The sequence below is a fragment of the Thermobia domestica genome, unplaced genomic scaffold (assembly GCF_964235325.1).
Source record: "Thermobia domestica unplaced genomic scaffold, izTheDome1.hap1.1 HAP1_SCAFFOLD_653, whole genome shotgun sequence".
NCBI lineage: Eukaryota > Metazoa > Arthropoda > Insecta > Zygentoma > Lepismatidae > Thermobia > Thermobia domestica.
The window spans coordinates 81,538-98,858 of NW_027656363.1; the positions used below are offsets into that span (position 1 = coordinate 81,538).

The following is a 17,321-nucleotide window of genomic DNA, read 5'->3' on the forward strand; positions in this document are numbered from 1 at the left end:
AAATATGGTTGATCTCCTTTGTGCCAATAATAATAAAATTAACAATACTACACTTTTCAAATCTTAGTTTGGAGCAGTGAAACTGTCAAAAGAAATGTATTTACCTGCAGGGTGTCCTGTAAGTTTGAGCTTCCTGCTAATTCGTTGGAAAGCTACTGCAAAGCCAAGTGTTGAAAAGTGACACAAGCGTTAATTTTAAAATTATGGGCACAAAGAAGGTTAACCATATGTTAAACTATTTTCGTTTTCATACAGAGTAAATCAATATGTGATATATTACTGTAAGAATTTATCATATGGTTTGCAGTTAGTTAGTTGCAGCACTTCAATAATAATGCAAAATGCACAGCCATATACAATCCTATATTCAAACTCAAACAAGATTTACGTACAATCATTTATTAAGCTGTTATCATCCATTGCTTGTACGATATAAAGATTATTTTACCTCATTCTTTTCCTTAATAGTATCTTCTTCTAAAGTGCAGTTGTTACCACAAGAGGCCTGAATAGAATTTTCCAGAAATAACTTCTCTGTACATTTTAATTAACAGGTATGTTTTTTTGTTTTTTTTTTAATATCGCAATAATTAAAATTATGCTGACAGCCGAAAACGTGTTCGCTCACAAGAGATTCCTACTCAGTACTCGCCATTAAAAATGCGACACCAAGAAGGAGACTGGGTAGCTGCACCAAAGTTCCCAGGCAGATACCTAATAGTAAGTGCAGAATATTCTTAACCGTCCGCTGTATTCGCTGTGACAACGTGGTGACAGCGGAGGCGTTGTGCAGCCATCGACTAAACATATTTATCCTTCCCTGCTCTAGACATTCTGCAAATTTGGACTTTCCGGGATGCATCCTTCTTAGTGCAACATTTTAAGCAACGAGCAGTTTAACAGTCTCATACATTGCTTAAAGAAAGAGCAATGATTCTCAGAATTACTCAGAAGATATATATGCAATAATTTAAAACGGTTATTTCAATCTTTGCAATTCAGAGCACGAAAAGAAGTATAGCTAAAGGAACACTGATTTTAGCCAGATAGTAAACTCAATCACACTCAGTACCATTAGTTGCTTGGTGTTATCCGTAAGTCAGAGATCATGGTATCTCATTTCGTGTAGATTTTTACATTTGTTTAATGCTAAAAATGTATTTTATCGCTAATTGAACCCAGTACCATATATATACCGACAGGACGTAACTTAGTCGCAAGGTGACATGAGTGAAACACTAAACTGTTCGATTGACACCTGCGGCCTTGTCAACCCTAGAGAAAGTTACAAAGTGATTAAGTAAATACGGAACATAGTTCATACAAAGTATAGCGATGTATGAAGTCTCCGTTTCATATGACTTGGATAAAGGACACATCTGAAATATCAACAAAGAAATATATAATGATTTCTCTGGATAATTTGGATTAGTCCAGAATTCGAACACATACGTTGGTAAGTCCAACGTTTTTTTTTAATATATATATATATATATATATATATATATATATATATACTTCTTTCTTCGGATTCCCAATAAAGTTGACTACTGAAAAGCTGAGTTATAGATTCTATATTAAAACAACTTCGCTAGACATGTTCAGTATACACATTGCCTTACATACAGAACAATACATTAGTTCTTAATGCATGTCTGAAATAATAGTGCTTCGTATAGAATTTTACTTCATCCAATCGTAATAGCACAAAGATAAAAAATATTGCGAGGGATAATATTCTTATTACAGAGAAAAAGAGTTGAAATGACTTAACACTAACATTTTCTTTAAACAGAGATAATATTTTATTCTAATTTATGGAAGAAAGAAATAATAATTTGTAGTACAGTATTTTTATTAGGGTTATATATTCGTACAAAAGAATGTAAATACAATTGGGTCTGTCTTCAGAAAGAACGTACTTTTAGCCACAACCTACACTGCTTCTTTTCACCGTCTTCCAAGCAGAATCCTGGTTTTGTTTTGATGCACGAAATACCTGAAACAAAAATCAGAAAATATTTAAAATATTAAATTCAGTGTGCTTAACTTGGTTGTACTTAACAATACAAAGTATCTTAACATTTTTGAGATTAAATGGACAAAATCTGTTCCGTCAGGTATGGACTTTTGGGTTGCACGTAGAAAAATTATGAAGTGTTTATTGATGCTGAACAACAACTCAAAATGTATTACTATTCAAAAGTAAGTGGGTACCCCAATGGTGTTCGAGGTACCATGGGGTATCTAATGTCTGTATTTTTTAGATATGTGGAAATGTATGTCTCTAAAATGTAGGGAACTGACATTTGTTTACCGAAAACCTCAACTCGGTAAGCCTTAGGGATATTGAGATATGGGAAAATAAAGAGCGACACCATAGAAGTGTGGGGTTTGCGTACTAGGTGGTGCAGTTTTGGAAACGTAATTACGAGGGCTTACAACAACCTCAAAAGTAGTTTCAATTAAATACACTACACACACGCCCTGATGGGGGTTTTCGGGTGTCATGATATTCGCAGAACTCATTTCTAAATATTCTAAAATATGTCTTAATAACGTTTTAAATAACGTTAGAGGTGTGTGTTTACCGAAACCGCAAGTCGGTACGCCTAACAGTTACCGAAATATGATGAAATAAAAAGCGACACCATAGGTACGTGGAGCTTGCGTATTAGACAGTACAATTTAGAAAATTAATTAAAATATGACTATCAAGATATTGTCAAATAAAGAGAGGATCCATACAGTTATGGGGTTTTCGTGTTAGGTGGTAAAATTTCCGAAACCGGTCATGGAAAGTTAATAAGCATCAGTATCAATTTCATCTTAAAATAATTAGGTATTTCCATGGAGTTTAAGAACATCATGGGGTCTACCAAGATTAAATTTTAAAAGTTTTGGAAAATATATTTTGACATTTGTAAAGAGTACCGTATTAGAAATATGTATTTACCTAAAACTTCCAGCTAGTACATCTAGCAGCTAGAGAGACACCATACACCATCTTGAAATTTCAGAAAACAATTATTAATCCTAACAAAAGTTAAATAAGATGGTACTTATATGGGTTAAGTGAGTACCTCAGACTCGTCAGTACAATTTCGATCGAAAGATTAATTCAGCTCTAAATTTTCTTTGGACAATTCCAAGCGTTCATCGGGCTCTGAAATAAAGTGAACATTTTTTGTCAATATCTAATATAGCAAGCGAGATATAAGGAATTATGTATTTTATGACGTCGTAAAAATAGAGACCCACATGGATTTGTACTTTTGAGTATTTGCTGTAAGAAGAAGAAATTTCAGAAAACAACCGTATATACCTTAATAGACAATTAAATGGGCGGGGCACAGTGGCTTAGTGGTAGAGTGCTTACCTCTGGTGTATTGGGTTCTTGGTTCGATCCACGGCCAAGTCAGTTTGTAGTGGACATCGTATTCGTGGGTTTTCTCGGGGTACTCTCTTTCCTCCCACCTTTGCATTCCATCAATTCTGTCAACAACATTCACTTGCTTTAATCATAATCTCCCTGAGACTAAAATGCATAATCGTGGGTCGCTACACTGAAATATTTCCTTTTATTTAATTTTAAAATTAAATAGGGAGTTAAGTATGATCGTATTTCTATGGGTTAAGTGAATACTCCAATAGTTTCTGCAAAAAAAAAAAAAAAAAAAAAAAGATTAGTTAAATACCCTACCACTAAGCTACTGTGTCCCCGCCCACTGAATTGTCTATTAAGGTATATACAGTAGTTTTCTGATTTTTTTTCTTATAGGAAAGACCCAAAAGTACAAATCCATAAAGATATCTATTTTTACGTCATAAAATATATAATTCCTTATATCTTAGTTACTATCTTAGATATTGACAGCGAATTTTCATTCTTTTGCACAGCTCGATGAACCCTTGGAATTGCCTGAAGAAAACCTAGGACTGAACTAATCTTTCGATCGAAATTGTACTGAGGTACTGATTTAACCCATAGAAGTACCATCTTATTTAATTTTGTTGCGACCAATAATTGTTTCCGAAATTTCAAGCTTTTATTTCACAGTGTTTCTCCAGATGTTAGATGTACTAGCTGGAAATTTTGGGTAAATACATATTTCAAATACTGTTTACAAATGTCAGATTATATTTTCAAAAGCTTTTAAAATTTAATTTTGGTAGACTCCATGATGTTCTAACACCCCATGAAGATATCTAATTACTTTAAGATGAAATTGCTACTGGTGTTTATTAACTTTCCATGACCGATTTCGGAAATTTTAGCATCTAACACGAAAATCCCATACCTGTATTGGTCCTCTCTTTATTTGACAACATCTTGATAGCCGTTAGTCATATTTTAATTCAATTTCCGAATTGTAGCGTCAAGTATGCAAGCCCCACATACCTATAGTTTATTCCCCCCCAAAAAAAATCAGTTCTTTACATTTTAGAGACATGTATTTCCATATATCTAAAATGCAGAAATTAGGTACCGCATTGGAACCCCATTGGAGTACTTACTCACTTTTGCATAGCAAGGTAAAAACGCCAGTGGTTCTCACTTTAAGTTTGAAAACATACTATTTTGTCTCTTCTCTGAGCATCGTGAATCTGTCGGAGCTGTACCATAGTTGGAAAGACTCACTGATCCTTCCTATAGTGACCATGTAGTCAGAATTCAAAAAGGAGTAGCCCTTGAAGGAAAAACAATATTTTAAAATCCTTGCACCAGTAGTCGTCACCTTAAAATCACAATGTTCCAGTAGTAGTCAGGATTTTCTACCAGTGTTCATCACTCAAATAACTTGACAATTTATTCAAAAACGCACTGTGTATCAGTTTAGGGTTGAGAATACAATATAACGTAGTAAGCTTAATAACTTTGCATCACTTTTAGCACTCAAGAAAGAAAATAAAAACGTTTTTACATACTTTTTAAAGCAATTTCAGAAAGAAAAATGTTAACTAAATTCAAAAGTTAACTGTATATCACTTCCACGTTGAGTACAATATTAAATACTATGTTTAATAACTGTACGTCACTTTAAACTCTCGAGAATGAACATCAACGTTTGTACATACATTTTAAAAACAATCTGAGAAACAAAATAAGTTAACTGAATTCAAAATTTAATTATACATCACCTTAAGCTTAAGAATACACTATAAAATGCTGAGATTAATAAAAAATGAAATCTAAGTTTAACGTCCCACGGTTATGCCGGTTAGGATAAGGAGACGGTGATAATGAGAAATGAATGAAATGGTGGAATGAAGAAAGTGGGAATAAACGGGAGAACCCCGAGAAAACCCACGAGCAAGGTGTTTGTCCACCACAAAGTCCACCAAAGAAATATCGAAAAATACAGCAATATCGAAATATAAACAATATCAAAAATCGAAAATATAGAAATATGAAAGAGATAATATTAAAAAATATGGATATATCGAACAAAAATGGATATATGATCTTGGAATAGGATTTGGTGGAATAATGAGGGAGAAAAATAATCATTGATTAAATATTAAATTGAAAAGAAATAAGAGCCTGACGCTCAAATACTTATCTATCCGGCACCCATCTTGATCCCCATAAAATATCATGAAGTGCTTCATTGATTCTAAACCCAATAATAGTAATTTAACAATAAACACAATATATAATTTACTACGCACCTTGAAATGTAGAAATTAATGATTGTAATCCCCAGCTTTCCAATAGACTTTGATTTCTCCAAATGAAGATTCGGATATCTTGTTTCTTCTCAAGCAATAATGGGTTACAATAATCAGTTGCAGTCCAAAGCCAAGTCACTAAGTTAAGCATAAATATAAAAGAATTCATTAGTTAGATGCATACAAAATCCTACGCATGTAAATCCGAATCTACTTGTATTAAATTGTAAATTTAAACAAACTAAATTATACTACAGTTATAGTGACATCAAACATACATTAAATAAGGTATACAGGGTGTCTCAAAAGTCCCCTGACATAGGGTAACTGTTATTATCAGAGTTACAACAGAATGTAGGAGGGAAAAGCATATCCAATTATGATGTTTTCAATCTAAAGTGAAGGAATTTTTAAAATCGGATGGCCCGTTTGCGCTGTACACTCTCTATGCGCCCAATGTGAAATGAAAATGCAACGTTGCCATTTACCTGGATCCACAACAGAAGTGAGTGAAGTTACTGTCTTTTACGCTAACATGTCGATGGCCAGCCCCCGTTTCAAACAGTAACTTCATTCACTTATGTCGTGGGTCCAGGTAAATGACAACGTTGCATTTTCATTTAAAATTGGGTGCATAAAGAGTATACAGCACATTCATCTTGTCCGATTTTTTAAAAAAGTGTTCACTTTAGATTGAAAACGTCATATTTCGAGATGTTTTTCCTCTTACATTTTGTCGTCAGGGAACCTATGTCAGGGAACGTTTGAGACATCCTGTATACATCATAAGAAGTTCCTTTCTAAATTCTACACGGATGTGGTTTCATTGAATGTGAGGTGGGTGATACACATTAGGCCTTTTGGGAGTACGTCACACGGACGACCGTAATTTTGTGTTCAAAATTTTTATGAACTGGTGGGATATGTGATACATATGGCCACGGGCTAGAATTTTCTCAGTATGTCAAATATGCAATCAGATTTCATGCAATCAGATTCCATGCTTAATTTGGTGAAAAGCTATTGCCAATTGAACGTTACATTTACCTCTTTCTTGCAGATGTTGAACCATGCCGTTAGCACGTGAGGAATGGATCGAAATAATCAAACTGTGGGGCAGGAGGAGTATATGTGCAGTGGTTGCCGATTGCAGAGTCATCCACAATATGACTGTGTCACATGTTTCAGTGTCACAGTAATTAACTAAATTTGAGAAGACGGGCACATTCGTGAACATACATCGTAGCGGTTCAAACTCGCGGGACCTTGTTCCTTCCCCATTTTGAACCGGTACATGAAAATGCCATTTACTCCATGTTTGCCTGCGCCGATTTTGAAAATTCCTTCACTAATCGATTTCTCCCGTCGAGTACTACAAGAATCAGTTAAAATCTCGCGGGCCCTTTTTTCTTCCCCATTTTGAACCGGTACATGAAAATGCGATTTTCTTCATGCTTGCCTGCGCCGATTTTGAACATCCCTTCACTAATCGATTTCTCTCGTCGAGTACTACAAGAATCAGTTAAAATCTCGCGGGCCCTTTTTTCTTCCCATTTTGAACCGGTACCTGAAAATGCGATTTTCTTCATGCTTGCCTGCGCCGATTTTGAACATTCCTTCACTAATCGATTTCTCTCGTCGAGTACTACAAGAATCAGTTAAAATCTCGCGGTCCTTTTTTCTTCTCATTTTGAACCGGTACCTGAAAATGCGATTTTCTTCATGTTTGCCTGTGCCGATTTTGAAAATTCTTTCAGTAATCTATTTCTGTCGTCGAGTACTTCAAGAATCAGTTAAAATCTCGCGGGCCCTTTTTTCTTCCCCATTTTGAACCGGTACATGAAAATGCGATTTTCTTCATGCTTGCCTGCGCCGATTTTGAACATTCCTTCACTAATCGATTTCTCTCGTCGAGTACTACAAGAATCAGTTAAAACCTCGCGGTCCTTTTTTCTTCCCATTTTGAACCGGTACCTGAAAATGCGATTTTCTTCATGTTTGCCTGTGCCGATTTTGAAAATTCTTTCAGTAATCTATTTCTGTCGTCGAGTACTACAAGAATCAGTTAAAATCTCGCGGGCCCTTTTTTCTTCCCCAAGCCAATATTTTTTGTATATTTTGAATGTATTCAAGTATGGAACAAAAGTATTATATAATTCCCTTAGTAGGCTTCTCAACTTAATATTTTTCAACTTAAATTTTATTTTAATTATTTATTTTCTTGTGACTCAATATTTAATTGCAATCGTTCATTGGGGAGAAGGGTGGCCATTCTCAAATATATAAATATAGTATTCTTAAAATTTATGTGTTCTCGTACTATTAGTTTCTTCCACTAGACCTGGAAATTGCAAAATTAATACCTGGAAAACCTGGAAAATTCAGGAAAATTGAGTTCCATATTTATCTATGAACACTGCTATTTACAATTTTTTTCGAATAGGGAGAACTGTACAAAAGGGTGTTTTGGGAATGGTATAACAATAGGTTTCTGGGAGTGTTGTTCGAAATGAAATCTTTCTGGGAGTGTTGTTCGAAATGAAATCTTTAAGTTTTACGTCCCACTATTATACTGGCTAGGCTAAAGATAACGGGGTGTTGTTCGGTGGGGGTCAATGTTGCAAATTTTGGGTAAAGTCGCTAAATAAGGGGAATTCGACCTCAACGATAGCGTAGGTTGACCATAAAATTTTCAGTTAAAAACGGGACAGGTTCTTGCAACCCTAGACTTTTAGATCTACCTTTGTTCTTATCAGTGCCTTGATATCAGATTTCCTCCTCTCTCTCTTTGTTACAGAGCGGGTACTTATCAAAAAGGAAAGACACGTTGAAATTTGTTCGACACACAACCAACTGCTAAAACCTCTGCTGCCTTTCGAGCAGTACTGCGAACTATAGAGTATGTTTAATATAGGGAATTTCAGTTCAATTTTTGCCGCTTTGTTATTATTTATACTTTTAAAAGGAGTAAAGGTATTGGGTTTGTTATTTACTTCTTTCATTTACATAAAACGGGACGAATACTACTTTTTTCCATCTACTGACGGAACGGCCGCGACACGCCCCTAAAACGGGACTGTCTCGGTCAAAACGGGACGTATGGTCGCCCTACGATAGCGACAAAAAAAAATTCCGATTGGAGACTTTTTTGGGTGATTTTTAAATGACGATTTACCTACTTACACATTTAGCGACTTTTTGCTGCAAACAAAATGTTCATCTGTAGAGAAGCATTATTAGTTCAAAACAGTTTTTTCTGTTTGTTTTAATCAGCGCAAGTGATGAAGAGTTTGAAAATACAGCGTCAGGGCCGGCGCGAGGGGGGATCGAGCCGTGCCACCGCCCAGGGCGGCACGTCTAGTGGGCGGCAAAATTTGAAAAAGAAAAGAATATTATTAAAATATAATGCTTCGTAATAGGCCCACATGGAAAAATAAAATTGTGTTCCCTGAGAATGTAATTTAAACTTACTTCACTCAGATTCAGGAAATTCAAAGCATTCCCCCTCATTTTCAATTATCAAACTACTAGCCACAGGTATCTCGTTCAAGATTTCCCTTGCAGCAGCGTAGATAAGATTTTCAGCTAGAGCGGATAAGATTGTCAAGTGTCTTTTATATTTTTTTTCTATTCAGCAATATTCTAACGCTCCACTCCAAGTACGCAAAAGGTACACTCCCACTTGAGACAGGCGGTTCTAGCCTACAGCACCTAGAGACATTTAGGTTTTAGCAGCGAGTTTTTAACCAATTTACAAATTGTTCATTATCATGTCTTATCAACAATATATATAAATATATATATAATTGTTTTTATATTTAAGCAATACAAATCATGGCCGAACACATTAAAAGAACCATGGGAGGGCAAAATAAATGCGACCATTACTGAGGAAAAGATGTCCAAAATTTTTTAAATTCCTATTCTTAGTGAGTAAATTGAAAGTAAAATACTGTTTTTGTTGAGAGCTGCAACATATTATACTATAGTGCTAGACTGTACACCAGATATTTCTGGTACAAAGGATCGTTCGTTTTGTACAAATCACATACAATAATGGAGAATGGCTTACAAAAATTTGCGAACACTTTCTTGGTTTCGTACCAGTAAAAGACATCACTGGTCTAGCTAGAACTGACAGAAGTAATAATTAAACGGCTAAAAGAAATGAACTTCTATCGAAGATATGAAGGGCCAAAGATATGACAATAGTTCCAATATGAAAAGAAAAAATAAATTCTCAAGATTTACATGTTTCTTTACTAAACTTTATCGTTAACGATGTAGCCACAACATCTCAAGTCCACCGTTTCATTTTTTTTTTTTTTTTGTATAGTTAAAAAAAAGTTTCTGACTTCTTTTCTGCGTCAGTTCAACGTTGGGCCATACTAAAGGAACCTATTAGCAGCCTCACTTTAAAACCATTCAGCACCACAAGATGGGAGAGTCGAGTTGATGCTCTGACTTCACTTAGATATCAAATAGAGGCTTATGATACCTTACTTCAAATAAGTAACGACAATATAATAGAATGATCGCCCATGATGTTCTGTGTATAGCAAACCACCTGCGTGGCTTTACTTTCTTTACTCACTCGTTATGTGGTATGACTTTTCACTCCACATAAACATAGTAAACAAAAGTGTGTTTGATCCAGTAGGGTTTCTTTAAAACAAATCTGAGAACTTTCAGAGGAGCAGAAATGATGCAAAGTTTCAACCTTGCTTAATTGATGCGATGGAGTTGGCATCAGCATTAGATATGGATGATCCATGGATAGGCAATACAGTGCACGCTCGAAGTCGAAAGAAGAGACAGTTTCAATAGAAGGCAGAAGATGAAGCTATTGAAGATCCACAAACAAGATACAAGATCGATTTTTATTACAAACTTCTAGACGTGATTGTGTTAGATTTAAGAGAAAGGTTTGGGCAATTTAAACATCACAGCGAGTATTTCGATTTTCTTTACGATATAAATAATCTGAACGATATGCCACCTGAACTTTTGTCTGAAAAGTGCCTGCATTTTAATACGCGAAGAATCGAAAGATATTAACCCGTGATTTGAAAGACGAACTGAAACTATTAACCGCTATAATTAAGCCTAAAAGTTCATCAAAAGAGACTAAAATTAATCAAGAAATATGACTTTGCTCCCTATGTCAGTGTTGCAGTTATGATTTGGTTTATCTTACCAGTAACCGTGGCAAGTTGAGAAAGAAATTTTTCGAAACTTACTCTAAGCTTATTAAAAACTATCTACATTCTTCCATATCTCAAACACGTTTAAGTGCTCTAGTGATGATATCAATGGAACATCAATTGGCTGAAACATTGGACTACGCGAATGTGATAAAGGAATTTGCTCATACCAAAACAAGAAAAGTTTTTTCAATTAAACTATGTTAAATTGTGTATTTCTATTGTGTTTTAGTACATTATAAGTCTTAAGCTAATTACTTACTTTTGCCGTAATATTTGACTCACTATATTATCTTTTTGCTCCATACTCTATTGGAAACACCTTTTGATATAAAATAAGCTTAAAAATTAAAATTCTTAGTCGAACTAAAGCATACATTAAAAAAAAACTGTATGCCCTGCTGTATATCACGTACAGCAAAATCGAGCATACTGAATATTGTGTCATGTATGGAGTCGTTTAAATATTAAAGCATTCGAGAGAGGCAGTTCAATTTTTTGTTTCCTTTTCCTTTTCATACATGTTTTTAAATATGGTATCTTACTTTTTCTTAATATCTGAATGTCTTCTGTCAAAATAAGGTTTGTGGATTAAAGGGGCGGCATTTGAAAGTACCGCCCAGGGCGGCAAAACTGCTAGCGCCGGCCCTGTACAGCGTACTCACTACTCCACAATCCTGCATTGTTATGTTACCCTTGCCCTCTAACGAAGAATAACTACAAACTTGATGTCCTTTAGTTCGCCGAGTTTCCGTTGAGAGACACACGTAATACATCATTACCGATAGCAACAAGATTAGCTATAGATGCGTGAATAAAGGCGAAGAAGGTGTTTGTTATATTTGTCCTCTGGGGTCTTTTAATTATTCTGCACGTTTTCTTTTACAAAAAATTGCTTAACGTAAGTACTGTAGTGTTAATTATTTCGGAACTATTTTGACCACAACATGAACAAAAGTACCCGAAACAACCTGAAATGATCCCTGAATTAAAGGATTGGTTGCGCTCTGTTTACAAAGATGTGAATAGAACCAGCGGCGCAAATCTGTCTTCAACATTGGGGGGGGGGGGAGAGGGTAAGACCGTTACCATACTTTTTTTGGCGATGTCCAAAATACTTATGAAGTTGAAAAACAATGTTGTGGAGGATCAGAGTTGTCTTTAGCGTTAGGAGGCTGCAGATTTGAGGCTTATTCTGGGGGACATCTATTTTATCTCACGTTCCTTTGTAGCAATCGGACAAAAATCATCAAATTTCTCCCAAAAAACACATTTCAAATCGGATTATTTGGGAGAAGTCCCCCTCAGTTCCAAGATTGGAGGGGACATGTATCCGTCATCCCCCCCCCCGGGATTTGCGCCAGTGAGTAGAACATATTGTTTAGTTTACATCTACAACTTTTACAATGCTTATAGACAATGAATTTCTCGATTATTTCTTATAGCGACTTTTCACCCAAAATTGGAGTCGTCACCTCTCGTTTCGCAAACTTATTGCCAACATTTTAGAAACTGGTTGCGGGGAGAGCTACAATGGATGATTCAAGTTATTTCGTCGCTTCCGCTGTGAACCTAAGTACAAGATTCCAAAAGTCACATTTTTTTTGGTTCCAAACAATATGTCTGCTGGGTGAAAGCATAGACTGGAATGTGTTGCCTTTCCTACCTTATCTTTAATCCCATAGTAGCTTCTTTCCCAAAGTTAAAAAAATGCAATTCTTCCTTTCTTAATAGTACTTATTACCCAAAGTATTACGTAAGCATTGTATGTTACTTATGTAGCTCACAGAGCCGCAGCTATGGGCGAGCAAGCAAAGCACGTGTCCCGGGCGCGTGGTTGGAGGGGCGCCTAAAAGAGAGGTTATATATTAGTACTTTTCCTGGCGGTATTTAATACTTTTCATCAGAGTGCGAAATCATGAAATCAAAGTGAGAGGAAAAAATGAAATGAAATCTTTGAGTTTTACGTCCCACGGTTATGCCGGTTAGGCTAAAGGAGACGGTGATTATGAGAAATGAATGAAATGGTGGAATGAAGTAAGTGGGAGGAAATGGGAGAACCCCGAGAAAACCCACGCACACGGTGTTTGTCCACCACAAGGTTCACTTGGCGGGGCTAGGATCGAATCCGGGACCCCAAGCACCAGAGGTGAACGCTCTACCACTGAGCCACCGCGGCCCTAAAAGTGAGAGGAGACTGGAGGAGTGAAGAGAGAGAGAGAGAGAGACAGAGAGAGAGAGAGAGAGAGAGAAGAAAACGCTCGCACTTTTACACTTCAAAGTAAATTAAGTCATTTATTTTTTCTGTCCCCCTCCTCCCCCTCCCCGAAGTTCTACTGTCAAAGTAAATAGCTAAAAACACTCCCAGGCCAGAACCGCATCTACGTTGGAAATTTGATCGAGATCGGTCGGTCGGTGCAAGAGATTAAGAAAAAATGAAATGAAACCTTTGAGTTTTACGTCCCACAGTTATGCCGGTTAGGCTAAGGGAGACGCTGATGATGAGCAATGAATTAAATTGTGGAATGAAGTAAGTGGGAGGAAATGGGAGAACCCCGAGAAAAACCACGCACACGGTGTTTGTCCACCACAAGGTTCACTTGGCGGGGCTAGGATCGAATCCGGGACCCCAAGCACCAGAGGTGAACGCTCTACCACTGAGCCACCGCGGCCCCCGGCCGGGAATCGAACCCGGGTGTCCCACGCCAAAGGCGTGTTCACTAACCACTTAGCCACGAGTGAGCTCATCTGTGAGGCAGTGTAAACCCCCCAAAAAAGAAAGAAAATAAACGCACACTGGATGTTTGCGCAACTGAGGATCAAAACATTCTCAATGGAGTATGAGAAATAGTAAACGTCAATCAATGTGTGCTTTTGCTTATTCATTACTTCGTTAATACTTAATTCCTTCTAGAAATAGTGAAACAATACTATGAAGAAACACTAATTAAACTAATAACAATTACGTTGTATTTCTTACCATACCGTTTTTACCACCCATAGAATTTCAACCTAGTACTATACTGCATTAGTCACGCCGTAACGAAAGCTAAAATTCAAAGACCTGGCACTCGTAACTGTTGAAGCTGTGTTGTAGCTACCTGTATATCACGCGGCCTGCGTTGGTACTCCTCAACATAAATACGTCACAGCCCAAAGCCAGGAAACATCACAAACAGAAGACAGGGGCACAAGCAGTGCCTGACACTTCACGAACTCAAACCCACCAAGACTCAACTCAACATGACCTTCAATTACGTTCTAGAAACCAAACCAATGCTAAGGCACAAACTTACCAACTTCCTATATGAAAACACAAGAAAAAAAATCTAACGTTTTGGTTCCAAAGTGATGACATAACAATAATACTAAAAAGGTTTTTTTAATTTTCAGTAACCCAAACATTAATTAACTAGGGAACATAACAAAGCAAAAATAAATAAATTAAATTAAAAAATAAAAACCTGACAAGTAAGCTCTCCCTGACTACTTTTTTTTTTTAATTTCAGTGAGGCTGTAAAATATGTCAATATCTTCGTAATATATATATATTTCATTGTAAACAAGTTCTTTAAACAAAAGAAAGCTCTGAGAGCGCTTACCTCTGACGCGGTAGGTCCCTGGTTCGATTCCTGCTCCCGACAAATAGGCTTTTGGTGAACACTGTAGGTGTGGTTATTCTTAAGACTTTCCAGTTTCCTTACATTTTCTTGATTCCACCATTATCATGTATCTCATCGTCACCTTCTCTCTTACATTGATGTACAATCATGGGGCGTTAAACTAAAAGAAAAAAAAATCTTGCAAATATCCTAGTAAAAATGAGTTTTCTAAACTACACTAGTGGCCCCGCGTAGCGTAGTCGCTAACGCTCTCGCCTTCGGTGCGAACGGTCCCGGGTTCGATCCCGGTGGGGGAACTCGGTCGAAACAGGATCAAAAGATTTTAAGTCCAGCCATCCTGAATGAGGTTTCCTTGGCTTTTCCTCATTCACAGCAGGCAAATGCCGGAGTGGTACCTAACATATAGGTCCCAGGCCGTTTTCTTCCTTCCCAAATCCAAAAATGAAAATGAAATCTTTGAGTTTTACGTCCCACGGTTATGCCGGTTAGGCTAAAGGAGACGGTGATGATGAGTAATGTATGAAATGGTGGAATGAAGAGAGTGTGAGGAAACGGGACAACCCCGAGAAAACCCACGCACACGGTGTTTGTCCACCACAAAGTTCACTTGGCGGGGGCTGGGATCGAACCCGGGACCCCAAGCACCAGAGGTGAGCGCTCTACCACTGAGCCAGCGCGACCCATGATTTAACAGAGAAAATACATATATTGTACATTATAATTACATTACATTACCAATCTTTCGCAATTAATAAACCACAAGTCATTACACAAGCGTGGTTGGTTCGAAGTTTAGCATCCAATTCAGGTCCGAGGCTATCTGAGACTTGGTTCTAGATCTTTAACGTGGAATACGCACCACATGAGCTTCCAGAAGATTCGAATGAACGGGAGGATGAGGAAGATTTCCCCTCTCCAAGTAATTTAATAGTGTTCACTCTAAAGATAAACCGTATATAACTCTATAACTCTCAATCTTTGTCGTTGCAGGGCACTAGTTTGAAGTGAGGTGATCGTGAACAAAAATTGACCTGATGAGAGAGCATTTTCGTATTATGATTTATTACGATATTCGGCAAGGGTTAACACAACAACAATGTGTTCATCAGATAACTTACTTTTCCTGATGAAGCCCCATCTCAGACAATTTACAGGTGGTTTCAGGAATTCACGTGTGGTCAGCTCAGCCTGACTGATGGAGATTGTGCAGGTAGTCCATCGACAGTCATTGTGCCCAAAAACGTTGCTGCTGTTCGTGAAATTATGAACACTGATTGGCATGTGACTTATCGCGAAATTCAGGAAATCTTAGGCATTGTAATGAGCCAAATACAAATAATATTGCACTATTATTTACGTGTAAAAAAACTTTGCACTCGTTGGATCCCACACAATTTAAGTCGCGCACAAAAGACGCCCGTGTAAAGTGGTGCAAAGTTATAACGAAACTGTTCAAGTCTGGATCATCTAATTCGGTGTTTAACATTGGAGCAGGTAATGAAACTTGGATATATACGTACGAACCGGAAACTAAACGACAATCTGCTGTGTGGGTGTTCCGCGAGAACCTAAACCAATCAAAGTTGTTCATGCACACTGTGCCTCCAAACAAACGATTGCATAAGTTTTTGGTAAATCAGGTCATATTGCAACTGTACCATTGGAGAATTGCAGAACAGTCAATGCAGAATGGTACACAACCATATGTCTATCAGAAGTACTGAATGTGAGCAAACAGTTCAACCGTCGTATCATTCTGCACACGACTATACGAGCTCGCACACAGCAGCTGCCACAAATGATTTTCTGGACCAGGAAAGCGAAGTCATGACATCCGGCTTATTTCCCTGATTTAGTTCCCAGTGATTTCTTTTTGTTCCCAACAATAAAGAACATGTTGCGTGGGAAGCGCTTTTGCACCTCCAGAAGAAGCCATCGAGACATACAAACTGCAGGTTTCACAGATACCAACCTCGGAGTGGCATACCTGTTTCAAGATTTGGTTCTATCGCATGAAAATGCACTGCTATTCATGGGGAGTACTTTCAAAAGCAATAAAAAAATGCACTTTCATGTTCTTGCGTTCTATCATTTTCCCGAAACTTTCAGTGCAACCCTCGTATTGCATCACTGAGATATAAATAGCTTTGATTGTATATCTAGAAAAGTCACCCTCTCGTAAGAAGCTTCATTTGAACCCTTCGAGTTACTGCACTTCCCACCTGGATACAACAGGGTAAACGTAGTCTCAAGCAGGCCCGAAACCAGCCACATATGTTTAGAGGGACCATGAATATATTAGGGGGGCAAGTCATCAAAACTTCTCTTACAAATATCTAAATTGTGTTTTCTGTATTGAGGTCTGGAGGGGCCATGAAAAGTTTAGGGGGCAGTTGCCCACTAGCCTCCCCCTCTACTTACGGGCCTGGCCTCAAAACAAAACACTAGAATGTGCGCAACTGGGGATCAAAACACAAACGGAATAGGAGAAATAATTCAAGTGAATCAAAGCCTAGCATAGCGAGTTTTTGCGTATTAGTTGCTTTGTTAATACCTAATTCCTTCTAGAAATAGTGAAACAATACTATGAAGAAAAACTAATAACCGAATGAATCTCAAGGAACCGGAATAATTTCCGACTGATTAAACTAGTTATAAATTCTATAACTTACTGTTCCGTTGAAGGTCTCAACTCCAGCAAGTAGACCTACACAAAACCAAAACTAGGGAATTAAAAATTATTTTTCTTTTTTCATGTCGCACAGCTACGACCTTAGGCCAAAAGAGACTGACAATTAATAGAAGTGAACGCGTTTATGGA

The 17,321-nt window shown here is 37.2% G+C and overlaps 1 long non-coding RNA gene across 1 annotated transcript; it reads right to left on the bottom strand.

Moving 5' to 3' along the window:
- Nucleotides 1–1,809: 1,809 nt before the first annotated feature.
- On the bottom strand, nucleotides 1,810–15,295 carry LOC145677141 (uncharacterized). The gene is made up of 3 exons (XR_014129641.1): nucleotides 14,480–15,295; nucleotides 5,674–5,811; nucleotides 1,810–1,999 (listed from the first exon to the last, which is right to left on the bottom strand). It is a non-coding gene; the product is annotated as an uncharacterized LOC145677141 (long non-coding RNA).
- Nucleotides 15,296–17,321: the final 2,026 nt, after the last annotated feature.